Consider the following 19,421-nt stretch of genomic DNA (forward strand, 5'->3'; position numbering starts at 1 on the left):
CTGAGGTGGGAGGATCACATGAGCCCAGGAGTTCAAGACCAGCATTGGTGACAGAGTAAGACTCCAACTCTGTATTAAAAAGAAATAAAAACAAAGGAAGTTACCCATAATAATATCCATATTATGGATATCCAAGGTACCCATAATAATATACATAATATAATCCAAAAAACTATAACAATATCCATAGTAAAATTTATTTTACATTCTTGTTTCATAAATTAAGTAATATTCTAGTTGTTCTCATCAAGCTAATCTTGCATTTTCTCTTATTCTATGTTTTATAAATAAGAGAATAGTGAAGGTGTTTGCAGCTGAAGGTGATTTATCTCTAGGCATTAACTTAAGTCCAAGGGAGGACTTCTTGGCTTATAGATGGCTGCCCAGTCAATGGAAACTCACATGGCAGACAGCGAAGAGCTCTCTGGGATCTATTTTGTAAGAGCACCTAATCTCATTTGTGAGGGCTCCATTTCCATAATATAATTGCCTCCGAAATCTTCATCTCCTAATACCATCACATAAGGGGCTTAGGATTTCAAGATTTTGGGAGAACACACACATTCAGCCTATATAACAGATGACTTGGTTTTTTAGCAATAGAACGTCAGAATTTGATTTGATTCAAAAACTAAGAGAAAGCTAAAATAAGGGGTTATTGACATGAGGACAAGGTAGAGGATACATGCTAGGTGGATGGGGAGGTAATTAATGGCACCATTCATAAACAGAAACATATCTTGCTGCTTTACGCTAAGGGTAAATCATAGTGCTTGTTGCTTTTAAACACCGTGCAAATTTCTCTATGGCCAACCTAACCTGGAATAACACAGGGTAAGGGATTTTGAAAAATGTTATTTCTGCTTGATCAAACTGATTTAAAATCACCACACTCTATTTGACATGAAAAATACAGCCACATCTGTAATTAAAGTGTATTATAATCAATTCAAAACTGTATTGAAGTCCTGGTTTCTGATCTGCTTGTTTTCACTCTCCCTCCACTATAGGCTGTATCTAGAACAACTAGCGTCAACTCCCAAAATAACTGGATAAATTATGAGAGTTCTTGTAAATAAAAGTTTTTTGATTCCTGCATTGAATATTCCATGGATATTAAAATCCACGGTCATCATCGTTATGTGAGTATATTTACAGTCTGGCTCTACACACCTTGTAGACTATTATAGTGTCCCAAGTTTCCTATACTTCTTGGAAATTTGTGTTCCTAGTGTTTTTTAAACAAACTGTGCACTTTCATGATTTTACATTTATCTCTCATGCAACTCCCTGCCTAATTTTTAAAACCAGACACAGACAACACCTTTGGTGTTTCTAACCAATTCTATGGACCTTTTAAAGTACTGGTCCCGGCTTCAATTATGGTAGTTACATTTGCTATATACTTTTTAAAAAGCCTGTTGTGGTACCCAGAACTGTTTGAAAACTTGGACGTCTTTAAACTCAGGACTTTGCCTTATATTCACTTAAGTGTCCTCAGGATTTACAAAAGGACTGATAGTTAACAAGAGCTAAATAAGCACTTGTTTAAAAAAATAAAAAATTGCCTTAGTGAAAATATAGTTAAAGAAACTTTAATTTTCTTCGAATTACTATGTCTTCTGTTGAAATACCCGTTCAAAGTTTCACCAACCTGGAGGTGTGAATTATCTAGACGACATTGCCTTAGGAGTACAGAAAATGCACATTAATATGGCAAATGTAGTCTCTGACCTATGGAAATGTAAGAACCTCTGTAGTAGGCCGGGCGCGGTGGCTCAAGCCTGTAATCCCAGCACTTTGGGAGGCTGAGGCGGGTGGATCACAAGGTCAAGAGATCGAGACCATCCTGGTCAACATGGTGAAACCCCGTCTCTCCTAAAAATACAAAAATTAGTTGGGCGTGGTGGTGCGTGCCTGTAATCCCAGCTACTCAGGAGGCTGAGGCAGGAGAATTGCCTGAACCCAGGAGGCGGAGGTTAGGGGTGAGCCGAGATCGCGCCATTGCACTCCAGCCTGGGTAACAAGAGCGAAACTCCGTCTCAAAAAAAAAAAAAAAAAAAAAAAAAAAAAAAAAAAAAAAAAAGAACCTCTGTAGTAAACATAATGCCACGCATTTCAGTTTTCACGATATTATTTTGCTTTGTTTATTTAGGTTTTGTTATTGGCTTTGTTTTCATTTTTACAAACTAGGTTGTCACCTCAACTGCAAAAAAATAATTATTTACTTTTAATATTCTTGAGAATTGTCTCTTAAAGACTTATCCACATTTTTCAACTATTATATTACTAGTTACATTTTAGAATCCTCAGCAACTGTAGCACTTACTACTTTTATTTCTAAAAGCTTTGCAGCAAAAATTTTCTATAACGATTTGAAGAGCGTATCTTACATCTTCTTTTGCTACATGTGAACTCTGCCTATCAAGGAATGTTAGCATGCAGCAACGTACAACTTCATTTTAGTTTTTAGTCCCTTCTGACTGTATGAAAATGTAAATGTTCTACCTGTAATATCTAAGCTAAGTAATAGGCTCAAATTTATTAGTTGACTCTAATGATTTGTATGTGTCTGGGTTTTAAGACACTATATCTAGAGGAAAAAGTATCTATTTTGCTTAGCATTTGTACGGTCTAGATCGAAATCAAGTAGACTCACATTTATGGTTTCAGTCATTAATTCAATACAGTTAACAATTTTGCAGCAACTATGTAAATGTTTGTCTTACAGTTCCTTAACTATTCTTTTGAATTATTATATAAATAAATAAATGACTTCTACTACTATATTGAACTTTTTCTACTTTATTTGTTTGTTACTGAGTAATGTTGCTATAATAATTTTTCATGAGTAATGTAATAGTTATAAATGAAAGTAATTCTAACATAAGTTCAAAATATAATCAAATTATTCCTACTAAATATGATAATCTTTTAGACATTTTCTTTCAATCTTCATTTCTGGAATGAAAACTAGAAATGGGGGATTTCAGTCTATGCAATTTCAATGCCTAGGACATCTATCACCATTTAGAGAGTAAATCTGTGAAAACTTAGCATGAAAAAGAAAGACTTTTTCACTACCCTTGAAACTTTATATCCAGATTATTCTGGTATATCAAATGACACCGAAATAATGGCTCATCACTTCACCTACTCTATTTATAGCAGCAATAACTATTATAATCTTTTTTCTTTAAACTGTATTAAAAGTCTGTTTTGTTCCAACCACTGAGATACAAAATAAACCTAATATTTTTCCACAGAACAGCTCTGAAATTCTTTTAAGACAGCTACTGCATCCCAAAGTATTGTCTATGCAAGGAAATCTTATTTCGTTAGTTCTGTCGGAAAATATGCTGAGTACCTACTTTATGTCAGATATTATGCTAGGCGTTTAAGATACAGTCTCAAACTGGACAGATCTTGGTCCGTGCTCATGAATTCACAAACTAGTGGAGGTGGCTGATCATACACAAATAAACAAGTAATATAAGCCTCCCCATCACGCCAAGTTTTCACTATCCTCATACCAGTTCTCTATATTTAGCTTTTACTATATTTCTTTTTCATTTTTTTTTAATTTTTGTTCTCAGACTGTATGCAATATTTGGGTTAGTAATGACTTTAGGCAATTTATTCAACCACTCATCACCTCAGTTTCCTTATGATAAAAGGAGCTATTGGAGTAGCTACATCCTTAACGGTGAGTTTTAAATAAAATATCACATGTAAATAATTTAACATAGTGCTTGCGACTTGGAGAGTACCACATAAATGCTAGCGATTATCACTGCATGCAGGAAAATCATAATTATTCTCAATTTTTCTAAATGCAGTCTAAATCACATTAGTTTTTGATGAACATATTGTACTACTATTGAGAATTTGCCATTCACTCTAATTCTTAGTTATGATTGAAATGTAATGCAATTTAAGTTTTATTTTTCAAATATACTTTTCATTTATTTTAAGGTTTATCTTCATAGAAAGACTCACTATTTCAAACAGTCTATATGTTAAATTGCACAGTATATTTCCTACTCACCAATTTTGTGCAATGTGCATTTAATTGACATGTCTGCTATTTTGAACACCGGAGAGTACAATACCAAAGCCAAAATCCTGTGGCAAGTCATTGACTCATTTGGAAGACAGATAGTGTGCAAAGAATTACTTTTTTAAATATTTAAACACAGACATTATATATAATAATAAGGGGATAAAACTCCAAAATTTTTTTGTAAGATTAAGCACATCGTAAGTTCTTCATAAGTCTTTCGCTGATTAATTAAAGATGCTGCTTGGGTTATACTAAACTTTGTTTGGCTCTGTGACTGACGACTGATATTTACTATACAAATACAAATTCAAATAAATAACGTCACCAATGTACAGACCAGCGGGACAATTTTCAGGTACTCATAATAGTAATCATATCCACGATAATAATAATATTTATGTAATTGGTTAATTGAGACTTCCCTTGGTGAACACACACACACACACACACACACACACACACACACACAGCAAGGAAAAGCAAATGCAGACTTAAACAAAGCAGCAGATGCCTGTATCACAGCTGCCAAAAGGCACAACTCGTTTCCATGCAGACTATCTGAAATTGATTGTAAAACTTTTTGTCGGCTGAAAGCTATCCATACCTACCAGACGTGCCGTTAAGGGAGAAATGCCATCTCTTTTACATAAATGATACAATGCCCAGAACAAGTCATCTGTGGATAATGGCATCACTCTTGATATCACTGAAAATGGTATCAAATAAGTGGTAGACAGATTTATTTTACATGTAAATTCGTGCCTGTCTCGCACCCACTCACACACTGATATTTGTTTAAAGAGTTATATCTTGTTATGCTTTCCTGAAGTACTGCATAGGCATTGCCTACCATCTGCAGGGAGCAGACAGGACTGGAATCACCACTAATTCACATATTTTTGAATAGCTGTCCATTGAGATCCTCGGGACACTGTCTTCTTTGTATTACATTGTAAGCACTTGATTATGCCACAAGCCATTTATAATTACAACATCAAAATCCACTCCAATCCCAACCTCCTTTATTATGTGAATTTATTATTCATTTCAAAATATATTTAATGCAGATTTTCTGAGTAGCGTCCCGTCAATTGCAACAGAACAAGGAAAAAAAATAATGTCATCTGGAGATTTTCAGCTATTATTAAAGGACTTATTCACTTGGTTTTAGGGCAGAACCCTGACTAAAATTTTTATTACCAATAGTAGCGACTACAGATGACTGACACCAAAGGATATCACTTTACTGAGCAGTCAGTCAGTGAGCCAGCACACTGATGGCATGTTTCTTCAATTCGTGGCCTGTGGAGCTCAGCTGGTATAACTAAATCCCCTAACAACTCATAGTGTCTTGGGTATGTTTATGTGTGTGGATGGAAGAGGAGTGTTGGCCAAGGATTATACATATTTTCTCCTAATGTTTCCAGAATTTGACACCTCTTCTTTGACCCTTATCACTGTCTTAATTCAACTCTCCATACTTTATCACCTTGATTACTGCCGCAGCCTTCCAGCTAGTCTCCTTGCCTGGAGGCTCTTCTAATTCGCTCTGAAGAAAACCAAGGAGATTCTGGAAGGAATACCGCCTTTGTGGCAAGGAGAACTGATATCTGAGCAAGACATCCAGAGTCAGAGAATATTGGATCTGCAGGGCAAAGAGACCAAAGAATGAAGTCCAATGACAACACTAGAAAAAAGGACTTTGCAATTAGATCTAAACAGAAGTACAGTATAGCTTATGGTTACAGCAGCTTTTTTTTTTTTTTTTAATGCACAGAGTCTGAGCATTTCAATTTTTTTTTTAAATCAGAAGCAAGTCATGACAGCCTTCTGCTAAATTAGTCTAATTGCTTTCTCACATTTCTAGCAAATGACTGATGACATATATTTGTATTGAGCTCCTAGTACAGTGTCCTGCATGTAATGTACATTGAAACAATGATTTTTAAATGGCATCTGTGAGAAAATAAACAAATAAAAGACATCCTCAGGATCTTCACTTACAAAAATGAAAAGGTCAAAGTAAAAAATTTTGGAACCCCTTTCATTGTAGCTGTTTAAGTCTTTGTAATTCCAAAGGTAGAATAGCAAATACCAATGTAATAATTGGTTCTTGAATCAAAATTAGTCATTGTTTCTCTAGATGGTGCTGTTTCTCATTTTGGCTAGCAATATTTTTATTTTTATTAAACAAAAATCCAGCCAGGCACGGTGGCTCAAGCCTGTAATCCCAGCACTTTGGGAGGCCAAGGTGGGTGGATCACGAGGTCAAGAGATCGAGACCATCCTGGTCAACATGGTGAAACCCCGTCTCTCCTAAAAATACAAAAAATTAGCTGGGCATGGCGGTGCGTGTCTGTAATCCCAGCCTCAGGAGGCTGAGGCAGGAGAATTGCCTGAACCCAGGAGGCGGAGGTTAGGGGTGAGCCGAGATCGCGCCATTGCACTCCAGCCTGGGTAACAAGAGAGAAACTCCATCTCAAAAAAAAAAAAAAAAAAATCCAGTTTTCCATGGCTTTTTATCATGTACTAAAGGCTTAGATTAGAAAAAAAATTCAAGGTTTAAGAAAATGACAACTGGAAGCTGTTTTCTTCCTTAATGGTGTTGAATATTCCAGAAAAACAAACAAAGGAGCAGGAAAAAAGTATTTTTTGGACATTAAGTTTGAGACATTTTTCAGCTGGAGTTCAAGATTTTATTGGTAACTAATAGACAGAGGTGGAATTCCATCCATCTATTCCAGATAAAAGAACTGGTAGTAGCTTAACAACTTAAAAGGTAAAGAAAAACCAAGTAGGGAATTTGTACAGTGGAATCTCTACTTAATTTTTCTTTTCCCAATACTATGCATACCAAGTTTATAGGGTTACAAGGAAGGAAAGCCATACATATGAGTGGAAATAATAATTTAGCGTTCACAAGACTGTGACTTACAGTTTCCAAGACTCTTGCTTCAAGACTCTGAAACATTCTAATTATATCTGAATTATATTTCACTGAAAGATCCTATTTTTAATCTCCTTATAATTTATGATAAATATCAATGTGAATTGAGTACAGATGCATTACAGTAGTTGATTAAACAGCGATACAATAAAGTTAGTGGGAAATACAAAATATGCTCCTGCAACAGGAAAAAAATAAAGCATAGTGCTGCATGAATTCAGACTGTCTAATGTACATTTTCCCCAACTACATACAGCAGAATTTTCAGTGCAATGTTCAACCATAACAAGAAGCAGACAAAGTGAAAATTTATTTTGTAAATTAACTGAACTGAAAAGCATATGTAAGCCTAAAATATTAATTACTACCTCCAATACTATTTCTGACAATTTCAATAGGAGAATAAAAATGCATACAATATAATTAATATTAGCATATTAATATTTGCTTTGAATTAGACCTTTCTCTGTGGTGAGTGGAGGTAAACTTTTTCATGTAAAATATTACCTGAAGTTGGAGTCCACTAGCTACCTGTCAAATGCATTTTCTTGTTTGAGGCATGATTATGTTTGAAAGCTATTTAGACAATACAGACTTTTAAGAAAGTAATAAGGAAGAGTCTGAAGCCAATTCAACTACTTATGAAAAGTGCTTTCTTATGAAGGTGATGGCCTGTGCTAATGTTCTCCCAGAAACTTTTTAGAATATATTACTTTAGATCTTGAAACTAGAAACATATGAGGAAAGAATTTACTTTATCTTCTAGCCTCTGCTGTAAAACAGACTTTAAAATGTAAATTTATGTTTTCAGTTACAGTGGAATACCCACTCAAATCATGAATAAGTATTTTATCTATTTTTGCATCTCTTTATTACTAAACATAGGTGAAAAATTCTAATTTCAGTTGTTCTGATTCATTAACACTTAGCCATTAAGTTTTTACATTTGCTAAATGTTTTTAATGCACAAAAGCTATAGTGACATTTTAAATAATATTTTTGTCTCTATATCATAGAGATATTTTCTTGATATCTTATGAGTCTTATTTATTAAGAAAACAAAAGAAAAATGGAAATAAAGAAATGTTTTTACTTGATTTTGGCTATTTCTATGTAATGTTATTAAAATCACTTTAAAATGAAAAAGTCTATGTAAAATAGAACTAGATTTTGCATCTATATAATGGCAAATAGATAATCAACATTATTGAAGGCTCTGTTTATATAATATAAAATGCATGTAAGAGTTGGATTATGATAATTTTTTTATTTTATTGCATTTTAGGTTTTGGGGTACATGTGAAGAACATGCAAGATTGTTGCATAGGTACACACGTGGCAGTGTGATTTGCTGCCTTCCTCCCATCACCTAGTCAGCCTCCTAAATAAATCATTTTGATTTGACCACTCACAACTGTACTATTTTCTCCAATTTTCTGAAGCCATGCTAAGATAGCAAAACAAATTCAATTATGTTCTTGCTGAAAGTTATATTGATAATACTAAACTGGCTTCTATGAAAGATGCAAGTGAATTGCAGTCAGTATCAGGATCCAGTGGCTTCTTGAAAGAGATTTAGTTTAAGTTACTCTGAAAAATAAACTGCATATTGCCATCCTGAGCTGGCCCAGGAAATAATCAGCCACGAAAATGAGACAGATATAGAAATCTGCTGAAGAATCACAAGTCACATGTCACGTTTTGCATCATAGTGTCATAGCTATTTGCGTTGACAACATACAAATAATAATGATAAAATAATTAAAAGCAATAAAACACGTTTTTTATTTTTGCTAGACTACAAATCCTATATTATTTTGTCTATCACCAGTTAAAATTGTTTAACTTAGAAACTTCATTTATTTAGAATAGCTTAATAAAAACTTAGAAGCATTCAATTTATTTATTCACTTGTTTATTCATTTTTCTTTCACTCATTCATGTAACAAATGTTCAGTGAGTGCCTACTGCGGCATGCTGGTCGCTGTTCCGCGTACTGAAGATAGAACAAGAACCAAACAGAAATGGTTCTTGCCTTCTTAGAGCTTTTATTTTGATTGGGAGAAGCACAGAGAATACAGATAATAAGCATACCATGTGCTACTTGGTAAAAACTGTTATGAATAAAAACAAGGTAAGATAAATACTGAGCAATTTAAGGAGAGTCATTGGGAAGGCCACTCTGTTAATGTGTTTCAGTAGCTCCTACAAACCTACCTGGAGGAGAAGATCGTGCCAGGCAGAGGGAAGAGTAAGGGCAGTGGCTTTGCAAAAGGACCATGCTTTTCATAAGTAAGGGTTAGTGGAAAGGTCAGTGTGCCTGGAGCAGAGAGAAGAAAGGTCATAAGATGTGACACCTGAGATGCATTGTTCAGAGACTTGTATACACTCAACCTGTGTCTACCCTGCAGGGAATGTAGAAATACAAGCTGTAGTTTCTATTCTTACAGAGCTTTTATTCTGAAGAGGCCATAAGACTAATTTACATAAGGAACAACATAATGCTTAACATACTTAAATTAATTGTGTAGTGCGGATTTTATAACAACTAATTGTTCTAAAATATCCTGACCTTGCAGGAACTGTGTTAACTTATAATTACGTTCAAACTGCTTTTTGTTATACTTGAAACATATTACAAAATGATTGGAAATGCACAGCTACAGTTTTCAAAAATAGACTTAATTATATTCTGTAAAATGAAGAATGGCAAATGTAACATAGGTGAGACACGCATTTTATCAAACTATTTATTTTGTTCTTGTTTAGAAGCATTTGAAATAAAAACAATGCTCACCAGGAGTCAATATTGGTTCACTTAAAACAATGTTTAGCCTTTTCTTTTTTTTTTTTTTTTTGGTTACTTTTATTTATTCATTTAGGATTGTTATTCTAGCAGACTAGAGAAATGTGTTAGACATTGACCTTCATTAGTGTTATTTGAATGACAAATAATGTATTGAACACAAGTGAAAAACATGAATGTGAGTATTGTGAAGCCATCCCCACAAGACTGACAAGAATTGTATGCTGAGTTGTGGACAGAAATACAGTTATTATATTATTAAACATTTATCAGGCTGCACTTCCTTGTTGCTAAAACTCACAGAGCACGTGATACCCACCATTTGCATCATTCTTTTTCCTGTAGGTAGTAGTTCTGACATTAGGGTCATAGGACCATTTACAAATTGGATTGCATACCTATTTTTCTACAGACAAAATCTCTAACATTAGGATCACAAAGCTTATGTTTAAGAATCACTTAAGATGTTTCTCAGACCATGAATTTTAGCAATTTTTGTTGAAGACTCATTTACAATTGGATTGCATACCTATTTTTCTACAGACAAAATCTCTAACATTAGGATCACAAAGCTTATGTTTAAGAATCACTTAAGATGTTTCTCAGACCATGAATTTTAGCAATTTTTGTTGAAGACTCCTATTGGGGACTGGGATCAGCATGAGAATACACCTTCTCCCTGTTCCATGACGTCATCTGCACTCTTCAACCCATCAACAATCTACATACTTTGATCTACTTCAAAAACCCTGGGCCGAAACTCCTCAGAGAGGTGGATTTGAAGTTCCCTCTCATCTCCACATTCAGTGGTCCTATGATTAAACCTCTTGTTCCTCTGCAATCCAAAGTCCTGGTATATTGAGTTGTCGTGTGCATCAGGCAACAGACCTTTTATGGTTATAACAATTATATAATCGTGTTGATTATCAACCGGTTGACTAATTTTCTTGTATAACATCTATTAGCTTATATAACTCTCGTTAGGATCATGCAATAAATTTTGGAGCAAAATGTCAAGTGAAGTACTACCATACATTGAAAATATGCTGATACGAGATCGCGCCACTGCACTCCAGTCTGGTGACAGAGCAAGACTCTGTCTGAAAAAAAAGAAAAGAAAAGAAAATATGCTGATAAACAAGCAAACATACTTTCTTTTTTCATAAACTTACAACCTTATAGAAGACAGAAAATAACAATTTCAATTATGTTATAATATGTACAGAAGTATCTACAGGACCATTCAAGTGAAAGTGTGAAAGTGCCAACTGAACTTGGAGTTGAGGCACAGAAAACACCTGCCTGAGGTTGTGATTTAAACTGTATCCAGAGGATAAGTCGTTTTGGCTAAGTGATTCAGAAGATGATTGACGTGGAAAGTGCTTTAGGAAGAGGAAACAATGCGTATGAGGCAAAACTAAGAATTTCTGCAAATTTCTTTTCAAAAACAGCCACTCTCTGTCCTTTACCTTTTTTTTTTTTTTTTCTCATTTCTCGACATGGAAGCATAAATAATTTACTGGATAATTTTCTTCTCTAATGAAAGGATTTGATGATACCTATTTTCTTGTAAGCATCACTTTCTTTGCTTTCCGAACAGTTTCATGTGTAGGGTTCTTACTTTTATTCCATTCAAACTGCTTTCTGATTTTGCTTCCGATGTCTTCTTTGTAACTTGGCTTACTTAGAAGGGCCTTGTCTAGTCTCCAAGCATTTGGAGAATTTTCCAGCTATTTTCTGTTATTATTTTCAGATTGTGATCAGATAATACTTTGCATGATACTAATCCCTTTAAATTTTATTGCAATATTTTTATGGCCCAGTTATTTTAACTCAGTTGATGTTTTATGTGCACCCAAAAGAAATGTGTGTTTCACTCTGGCATAGACATTTAGGTGAAGTGTAAATTAAGTCACGTTGTTCGGTAGCATTGTTTGAGCATCTTATATGCTTTCGGATTTCATCTCTACATATTCAATATTGAGAGTAGAATGATTAGGCAGGCTCAGTGGCTCACGCCTGTAATCCTAACACTTTGGGAGGCCGATTGGGGGAGTATCTAAGGTCAGGGGTTCGAGACCAGCCTGGCCAACATGGCAATACTCCATCTCTACTAAAAATACAAAATTTAGCCAGGCATGGTGGCACATGCCTATAATCCCAGCTATTTGGGAGGCTGAAGCAGGACAATTGCTTGAACTTGGAAGGCAAAAGTTGCAGTGAGCTGAGATTTCACCACTGCACTTCAGCCTGGGTGACAGAGTAAGACTGTCTCAAAAAAAAAAAAAAAAGTATAATGGTAGTCTTCTATTTTATTAAATACTGTCTATTCATTCAATTATATCAATTATTGCTACAAGTATTTTGGAGTTCTGTTAATAGTGCATACACATTTAGAATTGTTATGTTTTCTTCATGAATTGCCACCAGTATCATTGCAGTGTCCCTCTTTATTTATGGCAGCATACATTTTTCCGAAGCCTACTTTATCTGATATTAATTTAGAATCTACAGTTTTGCTACTTGTGGCAAATCCGTGCAGGTCTGTAGCAACCTAAATTCTTGCCCCTTCGGAAGAGAGAGTTCAACCAAGGGGCATAAGGCAATGTGAGAGACTGAGGCAAGTTCAAAAGCTGGAGTGAAAGTTTATTAAAAGGCGTTAGACAGGAACTAAAGAAAGGAAAGTACACTTAGAAGGTCAAGTTGGCGACTTGAAAGACAAGTGCCTGGTCTGACATATTGACGTGGGGTTTTATACACAGGTGTTCTTTCACGGTCTTATATCCCTTTTCCCCGACTTTTTCTGTGAGGTGGGCTGTCCACATGCACAGTGGCTAACAGCAGGGAGGGAAGCATGCGCAATGTAATTACTGGAGTTTACACACTCACTTGGGGCATGCTTCCCTTACCAGGAAGAATGTCCCTGGAAACTTACATGCCAGTTAAACTTACATGCCTGGAAACTTACATGCCACTATTTTGTCTCTTAATGCACATGCATGAGCCCTTTTGCCCAACTCCTGAGATATTATTGAGAAGATGATCTCAATTTGAGGTTTTTTTTCTTTCTATTGGGAGACTGTGTTTCCCCGGCACCAGCTGCAGCCAATTATTTTTTAGAGAAGGAACTTAGCAACTGCCTGACCATCTCCAAGTGGTTGCTCACATTCCTGATATGGGGAGGCCCCTCCTGCCCTGTTAATGTCTGACTATCTGCCACTCTAACAGCTTTCTTTTGAACGTTTCGGGTTAGATCTCTTTCTTCATCCCTTATTTCTTTTAACTCCTGTAAATTTATTTACATTTTATATTTGTTTACATTATGTATAATATTTGTAAGAAATTTTTATACATGCTATATTTCTCTTCAGAATAGTTTTCTTTCGTAAAGCATTTAATTGAGTTTTGTTGTTTTATCTGGTTTTAAAACTCTATCTTCTCATTGGAGTGTTTCGTTAACTCAATTTGCATTGAGTTAACTATTGATATGGTCGTATTTAAATCTCACTTGATTATCTCTTTGGTATTTGTGCCATCTGTTCCTATTCCTTGTTACCTGTTCCTGTTCCTTTTCAAAAACTTTTCCTGCCTTCTTTTAGATGAATTGATTATTTTTGTGATTCTATTTTTATATTCAGTCATCACTAGTTAGATAGCACAGTCCACTTTTTAGGAGTTGCACTAGCTGATGATTTTAAATTTTAGCATGTATCACCTGGAGAGCTTATAAAAACAGAAATTGTGGAGCATCACATCCGAGTTTTTGGGCCAGATACAGTGGTTCATGCCTCTAATCTCAGAACTTGGGAGGCCTAGGCAGGCTGATCACTGAGCCTAGGAGTTCCAGACCAGCCTGGGCAACAAGGAGAAACCGTGTCTCTACAAAAAATATTGAAAAATTAGCCAGGCATGGTGAAGCACACCTGAAGTGTCAGCTACTCAGGAGGGTGAGGTGGGGGATTCCTCAGCCTGGGACTTTGAGGCTGCAATGAACTGTGGTCCCACCATTGCACTCCAGCCTGGGCAACAGAGTAAGACCCTGTCACACCCAAAAATTAAAAAATAAATAAACAGAGTTTCTGAACACTGAATCTGCCGGTACACATATATGTTAATGTTCCTGAAATACTATTCTGTTATAATAGTTTTACTTATAAGGCAAAGGGATAATAGAACGCTTTATAATCCTTTGGGTATATACCCTGTAATGAGAGACTTAACCTGCTTCTTTAAAGCTTTGAAACCAGGCATTGCCTCCTCCTCTCAGGCTATGAAAGTCCTTGATGGCATCTTTTTCCAATAGAAGGTTATTTTACGTACACTGACAATCCATTATTTAGTGTAGTCACCATCATAAATTTCTTAGCTATATCTTCTGGACAACTTGCTGCAGCTTCTACACTGGAACTTGCTGCTTCATCTTGTACTTTTATGTTATAGATATGGCTTCTTTCCTTAAACTTCATCAACGAACCTCTACCGGATTCCAACTTTTTTTTTTTTTTCTGAAGCTTCCTCACCTCTCAGCTTTCGTAGAACATGAAGAGAGTTTGGGCTTTGCTCTGGATTAAGCTTTGGCTTAAGGAAATATTGTGGCTGGTTGACTCTTCTATTGAAACCACTCAAACTTCTCCACATCGTCAGTAAGACTGTTTCACCTTCTTTTTATTTATGTTTTCACAGGAATAGCACTTTCAATTTCCTCAAGAACTTTTTCATTGCATTCACAACTTGACTATTTGGTGCAAAAAGCCTAGCTTTTGGCTCATCTCATCTTTCAACATGCCTTCCTCACTGAGCTTAATCATTTCTAGCTTTTTACTTCAGATGAGAGATATGTGATTCTTTCTTATACTGAAACATATAGAGGTTATTGTAGAGTTATTAACTGGCCTAATTTCAAAATTTGAGGGGATAGTGAGGGTTGAGGAAAGAGAGAAAGAGAGAGAGAGAGAGAGAGAGAGAGATTGTGAAACAGTCCGTTTGTGGAGCAGTCAGAACACACACATTTATCAATTAAGTTTATCATTGTATATGAGTTGGGTTCATGATGCACCACCAGAATTACTATTGTAACAACAAAGATCACTGATTGCAGATCACCATAACAAATATAATAATAATGAACAAATTTTGAATGTTGCAAGAGTTACTAAAATGTGACCCAGGGACAAGAAGTGGGCTCATGCCACCAGAAAAATGGCACCAAGAGACTTGCTCAATGCAAGGCTGCCACAAACTTTCAATCTGTAAAAAGTACAGCATCCATGAAACACAACAAGGGAAGCACAATAAAAAGAGTTATGTCTCTATATTCTCAATTGAGTTAACAGCTTTAATAATTTCATTGACAGACTTATTCTTCAGTCTTTGGAAAAGACAATCAGGAAACCGGATAAAAATAATATCTGAATATTTTTAAACCACTGTCTGACATTGTCCTCTTTTATTTAACTCTAGTCAAAGGCATGTATTTTTGGTATAATTTTATTGAGGATCTGTCCCATGAGAACATCAAAGAAGGTTAAAATATCCTGTACTAAATCCTAATTTAGCTATGCAGGAACATCTATTTGGAATATATTACTGCAAAAATGAGACAGAAATCAGATAAGAGATAATTAAACAAAAATCACTGTGATAATTTCTTTACTTTTATCACCAGACTAATAATAGCTTCATATTACTGTAGGTGTTTTAAGTCAGAGTTCTCAAGAGAAACAGAACAAACAGAATGCATATTTGTGCTTGTGTGTGTATGTGTGTGTTTGTATATATATATATATATATATATATACAAACACACATATACAGAGAGAGAGAGAGAGAGAGAGAGAGAGAGAGAAATAGGTAAATGAAGATTTATAAGTAATTGGTTCACATGATTATGAAGGCTGTCAATTCCAAATCTTCAGTGTGGGCCATGAGGCTGGGGACCCAGAGAATCAGTAGCACAGTTCCAGTCTGAAGGCTGGCAGGTGGAGACCCAGGAGATTCAATAGTGTCAATGAAGTCCAAAGGCAGTCTTCTGGAGAATTTCCTGTTATGTGTGAAGGTAGTATTTTTTGTTCTATTAAGTTATTTGAGCTGTTGGGTAAGGCCTATCCACATTATGAAGGACAACCTACTTTACCCAGAGTTTACTGATTTAAATGTTTATCTCATTTTAAAAACATCCTCTGGGTTGTCATGCAAAATTAGCTATCACACAAAGTATGTATTCTTTTTCCTTGAGTCTTAAATTGGAACCAAAATTCAACATTAAAATACAATAATAAGGAAACACATTTTTAAATACTCTAAAAATCTCCATTATATGATTGAAGTATACAAGTTTCCCTGTAAAGTGTCTATATAAATAGCTGTTGTGAAATAGAATGCATGATTATAAATAACTGGTGTTTTCTGAAGGACTTTTGTTTGTTTTATTTATTTACATAGAGATGCAGTTTGATGTTTCCTGCACCTCCTCTTTGCTACTTCAGTACCAAGGCATTAGCTGATCCAGCTGATAATAGCTGTCTCTCAACAGAAGTTGCCTGTGACTTAAGGGAGCTGTTTTACCCAAGGTTATGCCTTCTCCTCAGGGTAATTTTATCCAAAAGCTGATCCAAATGGTGGTACCAAAATAAAAATAGTATTATCTTTGCCTCAACAGGTGGAGGATATTATCCAGCCGAACTTCCCCAACCTAGCAAGCCAAGCCACCATTCAAGTCCAGGAAACACAGAGAACCCAACAAAGATATTCCGCAAGAAGAGCAACCCCAAGGCACAATATTGTCAGATTCACCAGGGTTGAAGTGAAGAAAAAAAATGCTAAGGGCAGCCAGAGGGAAAGGTCGGGTTACCCACAAAGGGAAGTCCATCAGATTCACAATGGATCTCTCAGCAGAAACCCTATAAGCCAGAAGAGAGTGGGGGCCAATATTCAACATCCTTAAAGAAAAGAACTTTCAACCTAGAATTTCATATCCAGCCAAACTCAGCTTCATAAGCAAAGGAGAAAGAAAATCCTTTATGGACAAGCAATTGCTGAGAGATTTCATCACCACCAGGCCTGCGTTACAAGAGCTTCTGAAAGAAGCACTAAACAAGGAAAGGGACAACCAGTATGAGCCACTCCAAAAATGTACCAAATGGTAAAGGCCATTGACACAATGAAAAAAATGCATCAACGAATGGGCAAAACAACCAGCTAGCAACAAAATGGCAGGATCAAATTCACACATAACAATATTAAGCTTAAATGTAAATGGGCTAAATGCCTCAATCAAAAGACACAGACTGGCAAATTGGATAAAAAGTAAAGACCTATCAGTATTGAGGAAACCCATCTCACATGCAATGACACACATATGCTCAAAATCAAGGAATGGAAGAAGATTTATCAAGCAAATGGAGAGCAAAAAAAAAAAAAAGCAGGAGTTGCAATCCTCCTCTCTGATAAATTGGACTTTAAATCAACAAAGATCAAAAGAGACAAAGAAGGGCATTACATAATGGTAAAAGGATCAATGCATCAAGAAGAGCTAATGATCCTAAATATATATGCACCCTATACAGGAGCATCCAGGTACATAAAACAGAGACTTAGACTCCCACACAATAATATTGGGAGACTTTAACACTCCACTGTCAATATTAGACAGATCAACAAGACAGAAAATTAACAAGGATATTCAGGACTTGAACTCAGATCTGGACAAAGAAAACCTAATAGATATCTACAGAACTCTTCACCCCAAATCCACAGAATATACATTCTTCTCAGCACTGCATTGCACTTACTCTAAAATTGACCACATAATTGGAAGTAAATCACTCCTCATCAAATGCAAAAGAACAGAAATCCTAACAGTCTCTCAGACCACAGGGCAATCAAACTAGAACTCAGAATTCAGAAACTAACTCAGAAATGCACTGAACAACTGGCTCCTGAATGTCGACTGGATAAACAATGAAATGAAGGAATAAATAAAGACATTTTTGAAACTAATGAGAATGAAGACACAATGTACCAGAATCTCTGGCACCATTTAAAGCAGTGTCTAGAGAGAAATATATAGCAATAAATGCCCATCAGAGAAGCGAAGAAAGATCTAAAATCAGCACCCTATTGTCTAAATGGAAAGAGCTAGAAGAGAAAGATTTAAAAAAACTCAAAAGCTAGCAGAAGACAAGAAATTACTAAGATCAGAGCAGAACTGAAGGAGATAAAGACAAAAAAATCCTTCAAAAAATCAATAAATCCAGGAGTTGTTTTTTTTGAAAAGATCAACAAAATAGACAGACTATTAGCTAGATTAATAAAAAAGAAAAGGCAGAAGAATCAAATAGATGCCATAAGAAATGGTAAAAGGGATATCGCCACTGATTCCACAGAAATACAAACTACCATCAGAGATTACTACAAACAACTCTATATACATAAACCAGGAAACTTGGAAGAAATGAATAAATTCCTGGACACTGGCACCCTCCCAAGCCTAAACCAGGAAGAAGTTGAAACCTTGAATAGACCAATAACAAGGTCTGAAGTTGAGGCAGTAATTAATAGCCTACCAACCAAAAAAAGTCGTGGTCCAGACTGGTTCACAGCTAAATTCTACTAGATGTACAAAGAGGAGTTGGCACCAGTCTTTCTGAAACTATTTGAAACAATACAAAAAGAGGGAATCCTCCCTAACTCATTTTACGAGACCAACATCATCCTGATATCACAACCAGGCAGAGACTCAACAAAAAAAGAAAACTTATGGCCAATATTCACTATAAATATAGATGCAAAAATCATCAGTAAAATACTGGCAAACAGATTTCAACAGCACATCGAAAAGCTTATCCATCATGATCAAGTAGGCTTCATTCCAGGGATGCAAGGCTGGTTCAACATTTGCAAATCTATAAAGATAATTCACCACATAAACAAAAGCAAAGACAAAAAAACCACATGATTATCTCAATAGATGCAGAGAACACCTTTGACAAAATTCAATAGCTTTTTATACTAAAAACTCTCAATAAACTAGGTATCAAAGGAAAATGTTTCAAAACAATAATAGCTATTTATGACAAACCTATAGCCAATATCATACTGAATGGGCAAAACCTGGAAGCATTCCCTTTGAAATCCAGCACTAGACAAGGATGCCCTCTCTCACCACTCCTATTCAATATAGTATGGGAAGTTCTAGCCAGAACGATTAGGCAAGAAAAAAAAGGGGGGGTATTCACTTAGGAAAAGATGAAGTAGTCAAATTGTCTCTATTTGCAGATGACATGATTGTATATTGGAAGACCCTATCATCTCAGCCCAAACTCTCCTTAAACTGATAAGGAACTTCAGCAAAATCTCAGGATACAAAATCAATGTGCAAAAGTCACAAGAATTTCTATACACCAATAACACACTACCAGAGAGCCAAATCACGAGCAAACTCCCATTCACAATTGCTACAAAGAGAATAAAATACCTAGGAATACAATTAAAGAAGGATGTAAGGGATCTCTTCAAGGAGAACTACAAACCACTGCTCGAGAAAATAAGAGAGGACACAAACGATGGAGAAACATTCCATGCTTATGATTAGGATGAATCTATAT

The sequence above is a fragment of the Saimiri boliviensis genome, chromosome 18, assembly GCF_048565385.1.
Source record: "Saimiri boliviensis isolate mSaiBol1 chromosome 18, mSaiBol1.pri, whole genome shotgun sequence".
Lineage (NCBI taxonomy): Eukaryota > Metazoa > Chordata > Mammalia > Primates > Cebidae > Saimiri > Saimiri boliviensis.